Here is a 6,796-nt window from a genome sequence, read left to right on the forward strand (position 1 = left end):
GAAACCAATTAAATTTGGAAGAAAGGAATAATGTCAGACCTGCTTTTTTTTTCAGTAAGAGTGAGAAAGAGACTGAGAGGAAGATTTGTTGGAAGATCACTGTTCAGGAGTTCCCTGGTTTGTCACTGCCGTTGTGCAGGTGTTCCAGGTTTGTCACTGCTGTTGTGCGGGTTCGATCCCTGGCTGGGAAATTTTGCATGCTACGGGCGCAGCCAGAAAAAAGAAGAAGAAGAAGAGAGAAGATCATTATTAATAGCCTAGATAATCAGACATTAAGATATTTAGGAGAAATGGACAGATCTGATGGGAAGAGATAGAAGTGAAGATAGAATCTGGGAAGATAGAAACTCTAAGGCTTGGCTAAACTGGGAGGTAAGGGGGATAGCAGCACTAGGGTTTGGGGGAGTCTAAGAAGTAAGCCAAGGCCGTGTTACTGGGAGTTTGGCCAGTAGCAGCTTAAGGTGACCACTTGGAAATTGAGTATGAAGTGGGTGGGGTGGGGAGAAGCCGTTTTATAAGAGGTTAAGGAGTGAATGGGTAAGCAAAGGGTGGGCACCCATTTTCAGATGTTAGCGGGATGAGGGTGAGGACTGAGAAAAAGACAAGCTGCTGAATGTTTCCATCAGATGATCATCCAGAGATCAGTTTTAGTGCAGACAGGAAGAGCAAGGCAGGGCACAAGGGATCAAGGACGGGATGGAGGGTGGAATGGAAACTGAGGGTGAGGACTGCGGACCCTTTAGCTAGAAGTCAGAAGGTTATGAGAGCCTTAAGGGACCTTAGAATGAAGGGAAAATTCTCTTTAGCATACAAGAGACCTGATATGTTTGTAGGCAAAACAAGCTAGTAAAAAGGGGTTGAGATGGTTAATGGCTGGGACAAGGTGGTTTGGGAGTTAATGGGTAGAATGGGATCAGGAGCCAATGGGAGGACCACGATGCCCATCATGGGGAAGTCAAGGATGGCACCCATCCAGCAGAAAGCCAAGCAGCTATAGAAGAAGGAATGAGGAAGCTCTCCAGGTTCCCAGGTGGAACATCTCCAATATAAATTATTAGGACAAAAAAGCAATTGAAGAGTAGTGCATTTAAAAAAAAATAACTGTTTTAAAAAGAGAGAGACAAAAATAAGAAATAACATTTGTATTTGCTCACACCTACCTAAATAAACTGTGGAAAGATACAAAACCTGTTAAGAAGGGAGGTTACATACTTGAGGTGAGGGATGAGAACTAAGTGAAGAGGAGAGACTTTTTGCTATGTGCCATTTTATTTGTTCCGATTTTTTAAGCATGGAGCATATTAACTATTCAAAGTACTACGCTGAAAAAAAAATCACATCCTTATTATAGAATGCTATGCAGCCATTTAAAATGATGTAGGAAAATACAGATACTGACTTGAGAAAAAGTCCATGATACAGGACGTGCAGAAGGCAGATTGTTGAATGAAGTATATAAAGTATCTGATGACTGAAAAATAGTTTCAATTTATTTCAAGTCCTTGGAAGGCATTTTAATCCTTTGAAATATACCACACGGTTATTTAAAATAGAAATCACAAAGATTACATAGTAATATGTAAAACTTTAACAATATGAGTGAAAAAGTTCTAAATAGCATATTCATTGCATGAAATATATGTCAGTAGCAACAGAGATGAACCAAAGAAAATGTGAAAGTAAAATCAGTTGCACTGACGTAATGGGATGTGTAGCAATTTCTAACTTTAAAATAATTTTAGGAGTTCCCGTCGTGGTGCAATGGAAATGAATCCAACGAGCAACCATGAGTTTGTGAGTTCGATCCCTGACCTCACTCAGTGGATTAAGGATCCGGGTGTCACCGTGAGCTGTGGTGTAGGTCGCAGACATGGCTCGGATCTGGCGTTGCTGTGGCTGTGATGTGGGCTGGCAGCTGTAGTTCCAATTAGACCCCTAGCCTGGGACCCTCCATATGCCTCTGGTGTTGTCCTAAAAAGACAAAAGATGAACAATAAATAAATAAATTAAATTAAATAATTTTAATATTATCATATGCGATTGTGAAAAAAATTAAAATATTTGAACGATATTTCCATAAAGAAAAAAAAAGGAGTCATGTGTTTGGAGCCAACAAGGTATGTGAAGGATTTCCTGTCCTGGTGAAGCGAAAAGGAATCTGAGTAGGAACTATGAGGTTGCATGTTCAATCCCTGGCCTTGCTCAGTAGGTTAAGGATCTGGTGTTGCCATGAGCTGCAGTGTATATCACAGATGTGGCTCGGGTCCTGTGTTGCAGTGGCTGTGGCTGTGGCTGGCAGCTGGACCCAATTCGACCCCTAGCCTGGGAACCTCCGTATGCCGTGGCCCTAAAACCAAAAAAAAAGAAAAAAGAAAAAAAAACCCAAACCAACCAAACAAAAAAACAGGTATGCGAAGAAAGGAACAATGACAAAGGAGGTGGAAGTGTGCAGTGGGAGCTTTAAGAAGGAGGAGTTTGAGGTAGAGCAGGGCAGGAAACCAGACACAAGATGGTTTAGCAGCAGTGATAGCCCAGCTGGGTTGGGTGTGAAGTGTGGTGATATCAGTTAGCCAGGCTAGTAAGGTCCTCAAAATCAGACATGGTAGCCTGGAGAGCCCACTGTGAGAGCCCGGAGAGCCCACTCTGAAAACTATAAAGGCTGGAAACTGCAAAGAGGTAATTCTGGGATGCTTTGAAATGTGCCACTGAAAAGCCCATCTGTGGATTCTAAGATGGTAAAGAATTATAAATTTTTTTTTCTTTTTAGGGACGCACTTGTTGCATATGGAGGTTCCCAGGCTGGGGTCTAATTGGAACTACAGCTGCTGGCCACAGCAATGCAAGATCCAAGCTGCATCTGTGACCTACACCACAGCTCATGGCAATGCTGGATTCTTAACCCACTGAGCAAAGCCAGGGATGGAACCCACAACCTCATGGTTCCTAGTCGGATTTGTTTCCACGGTGACATGACAAGAATTTCTAGGATAGTAAAGAATTAAGTGCAGGCATTCGAGTCTAGGAGAATGTAAAACTTTGTCTGCAAGCCTTTGTTTAGTGGATTTTTTGTGTGTGTGTTTTAATTTTTATTGATATACAACACACCTACAAAATGCGTCATTCTTTTTTGTTCAGGTGTTCTTCTATTTTTTCTATATATTCTTCTAAAATCTGAGATCAATACAAAACTATACATCCAGAGGAATCCCAGTTTCTTAAAATAAAAATAATTATATCTCTAGGTCTTATAGAAGGAAATACATCATGATATAAATAATGATTATCTCTACATGGTAGAATAGTGGTTGCTTTTTATTCCTGTTACTTTTCTTTTTCCCTAAATTTTCTTTTGGGAACATTATTTTTTTGGCTGTGTCCACTAGACCAGTGGGGAACTCTTTTACTGAACATGTTTTACTTTTATAGGCAAAAACCATTTGGAGTTCTTGTTTTTACTTTTGATTAGAAACATTTTAAGGGAGTTCTCTTGTGGTGCAGCTAATTAGGGATCCAACATTGTCACTGTGGCAGCAGGGTTTGATCCCTGGCCCAGGAACTTCCATATGCTGAGGGCACAGCAAAAATAGAGAAAAAAAAAAATTTAAAAATACATAGTAAAGTAGAAAGAATAATCCAAAAACTTCTATAGTTTTCTTACCAAATGTTTGCCATGTTTGCTTTCTCCATTTTTTGGTTTTGTTTTGTTTTTCTGGCTGGAAGTTCTGGGGCCAGAAATCAAACCCACACCACAGCAGCAACCTGAGCCACTGCAGTGACAATGCCAGATACTTAACCCACTGCATCACCAAGGAACTTTTATCTACTTTTAAGCTATACCCATCATAACATTCTACCCTTTAATTCAGTTTTCCTATCTAAAAACAATGACTTTTTTTTACATAACTAAATCATAATCTCTGATAAATGTAACCATAATTCCCTAATATCATTTTGTACCCAGATCATACTCTAAATTGCCTATTTTACCTCAAAATAGCTCTTAGAGCTAGTTTGTTCAAATCAGGATTTAATCAAGAACGAGTCATTGTATTTGGTGTTGTGTGGGTTTGTTGTTTTTGTTTTTGAAGAAACTCGATTTAATTGGAACTTCACGGGCAACTACAATGTTTCGTGAAGAAGGTGGCATTTGAAATCTGAGTCCTTAAGGGTATGTCAGAATTGACACGGGTAGAGAAGTGAGGCAGTCATTTCAGGAACAGAGATCAAAGTGAGAAAATGTAAGAGAGACAGAAGGCAGCAGATGTGTTTGGGGAGTGGCAAGTAGCCCAGTTTATTTTAATCAAAAGAAAAGGAATAATGGAGGATAAAATTAGCAAGATAAACTGGAGGCAGATCATGAGGGGCTTGAGGTTGTTTCCAGTTTACTCCGTAGACGGTTTGAGAATACTAGTGAGCCCCCAGGTATGAATAACCCAGCAGTCCATCATGCCTATAGGATGGTGTCTGTGCTTCAGTCACCTGTATATCCCTGGCACATAGCAGAGTATACCTTGTGGGGCATACCTTGTGGGATGCTCAGGATATATTCATTGTTGAAAATATGGCTCTATGGAAGGATTTTTGGTTGGATACTAGAATGCTAAGTGTTCTTTTGGAAAGATTTAGTAATGGTTGGAAATAGTGGTGAGTAGAAAGAATTTAAAGAAGAGAGCTAGCTGAATGAGTTGGAGGAATTGAAGACAGCTTCATAAAGGAGCTAGGGTGTGGCTAAATTAGAGGGAGAAACAGCATAAGCGAAGATGAGAAGTCAGGAATGAGTTGAGGATAGCATAATGACTAGAAGGAGAGTGTACTTTGTTTTGTTTTTTTTTTTTTTAAGGCTGCACTTGCAACGTATGGAAGTTCCTGGGCCAGGGATTGAATCCAAGCTGCCGTTGCAACATAATTTGTGGCTGTGTAATGCTGGATCCTTTAACCCACTGTGACACAGCTGGAACTTCAGGAGGTGCACTTTGGGGTGCTTTAAGAAATGAGATTCCTGGAGTTCCCGTTGTGGCACAGCAGAAATGAATCTGACTAGGAACCATGAGATTGCACGTTCAATCCCTGGCCTTCCTCAGCTGGTTAAGGATCCAGTGTTGCTGTGAGCTGTGGAGTAGGTTGCAGACTTGGCTAGGATTTGGCTGTGGCGTAGGCTGGCAGCTGCAGTTCCTATTAGACCCCTAGCCTGGGAACCTCCATGTGCCGAGGGTGTGGCCCTAAAAAGCAAAAAAAAAAAAAAAAAAAAGAAAGAAAGAAATGAGATTTCTACTTTTTTTTTTGGTTGTTGTTGTTGTTATTTCTTGGGCCGCTCCTGCGGCATATGGAGGTTCCCAGGCTAGGGGTCGAATCGGAGCTGTAGCCACAGGCCTACACCAGAGCCACAGCAACGCGGGATCCGAGCCGCGTCTGCAACCTACACCACAGCTCACGGCAACACCGGATCCTTAACCCACTGAGCAAGGTCAGGAACCGAACCCGCAACCTCATGGTTCCTAGTCGGATTCATTAACCACTGCGCCACGACGGGAACTCCAGAAATGAGATTTCTAAAGATAGGGTCAGGAATGGTTTAGGAGGTCTAAAATTGGTCAGGTATCTATTGTTATAGAGTAAATGACCTCTCTCATACTTGAACTCAAGATCTGGGGTTTTAAAAATTGTATCTACCTATGTTTTCTCAGATTAGAAGAACTTTTAGCATAATAAGAAGAACAAAATTGGATAAGATTATTGAGTCTAAGAAGAATTAATAACTCATGAATGCCTAAATGAAGGGAATATTAAAATGGATTTATATGGATTGTGTTCCTCTCAAATTTGTTAGACAATTGAAATATGATACTGAGCACAACTGCATATATGAAATGGGGATATGATTGGCAGTGTTAGCAAATTTAGTTAAACTTAATGAGGAAAGCAGAACATTTGCTGAAAACCACATAGGAAATTGTGTACTCTTATTGAAGCTTGGCAGTTTTTCCCGCTTTCAGGAGGTTGGCCCCTCCTTGATTACATATTCAAGTTAAGGCACAACCCAGATGCATCTGTCCCCTGCACAAAGTGTTCACAGATGTCCTACAAGCAACTTCTACTAGTATCTTTTGGTCAAAATTGGGTCACACTGCCGCCTTAACTGCAAAGTGTTTGGGAAAATAGGAGTTCCCATCGTGGCTCAGCAGTAACAAACCTGACTGGTATCCATGAGGATGCAGGTTCCACCCCTGGCCTCACTCAGCGGGTTAAGGATGTGGTGTTGCTATGAGCTGTAGTGTAGGTCACAGATGCGTCTTGGATCCCACATTGATATGGCTGTAGCATAGGCCAGCAGCTGCAGCTCCAATTAGATCCCTAGCCTGGGAACTTCCATGTGCCATGGCTACAGGCCTAAATAGACAAAAATAAATAAATAAATATTAAAAATAAAGGGTTTGGGAAAATAGTGGTATTAACTAATGTACTACTTCCCGAGGGGGGAAGAATAAAGCTCTATTTTTAAGAAAGAAGGGGGGGAGGCTCTGAGGCGAAGGCTAGAGAAATATTTGTCACAAGTATTTATTCTATGTTAGAGTATCTATCAGAATATGTCTGTATATATTGATTTGGGTGCTTGTGTGAGCCTCATGTGTGAGTTAGGGTCAACAGAATTGGTTATAAATTCATTCAATAAATATCTGAAATATTCGATTCTTGGAAAAAGCAGTGAGGATGAATGAGCCACTATTATTGCCCTTGAGGAGCTGACCATCTCGCTAAGGCATCAGGCATGCAAAGAAGTCTAATGGAACCTTCGGAC

The sequence above is a fragment of the Phacochoerus africanus genome, chromosome 16 (genome assembly GCF_016906955.1).
Source record: "Phacochoerus africanus isolate WHEZ1 chromosome 16, ROS_Pafr_v1, whole genome shotgun sequence".
In the NCBI taxonomy this organism is placed as follows: domain Eukaryota; kingdom Metazoa; phylum Chordata; class Mammalia; order Artiodactyla; family Suidae; genus Phacochoerus; species Phacochoerus africanus.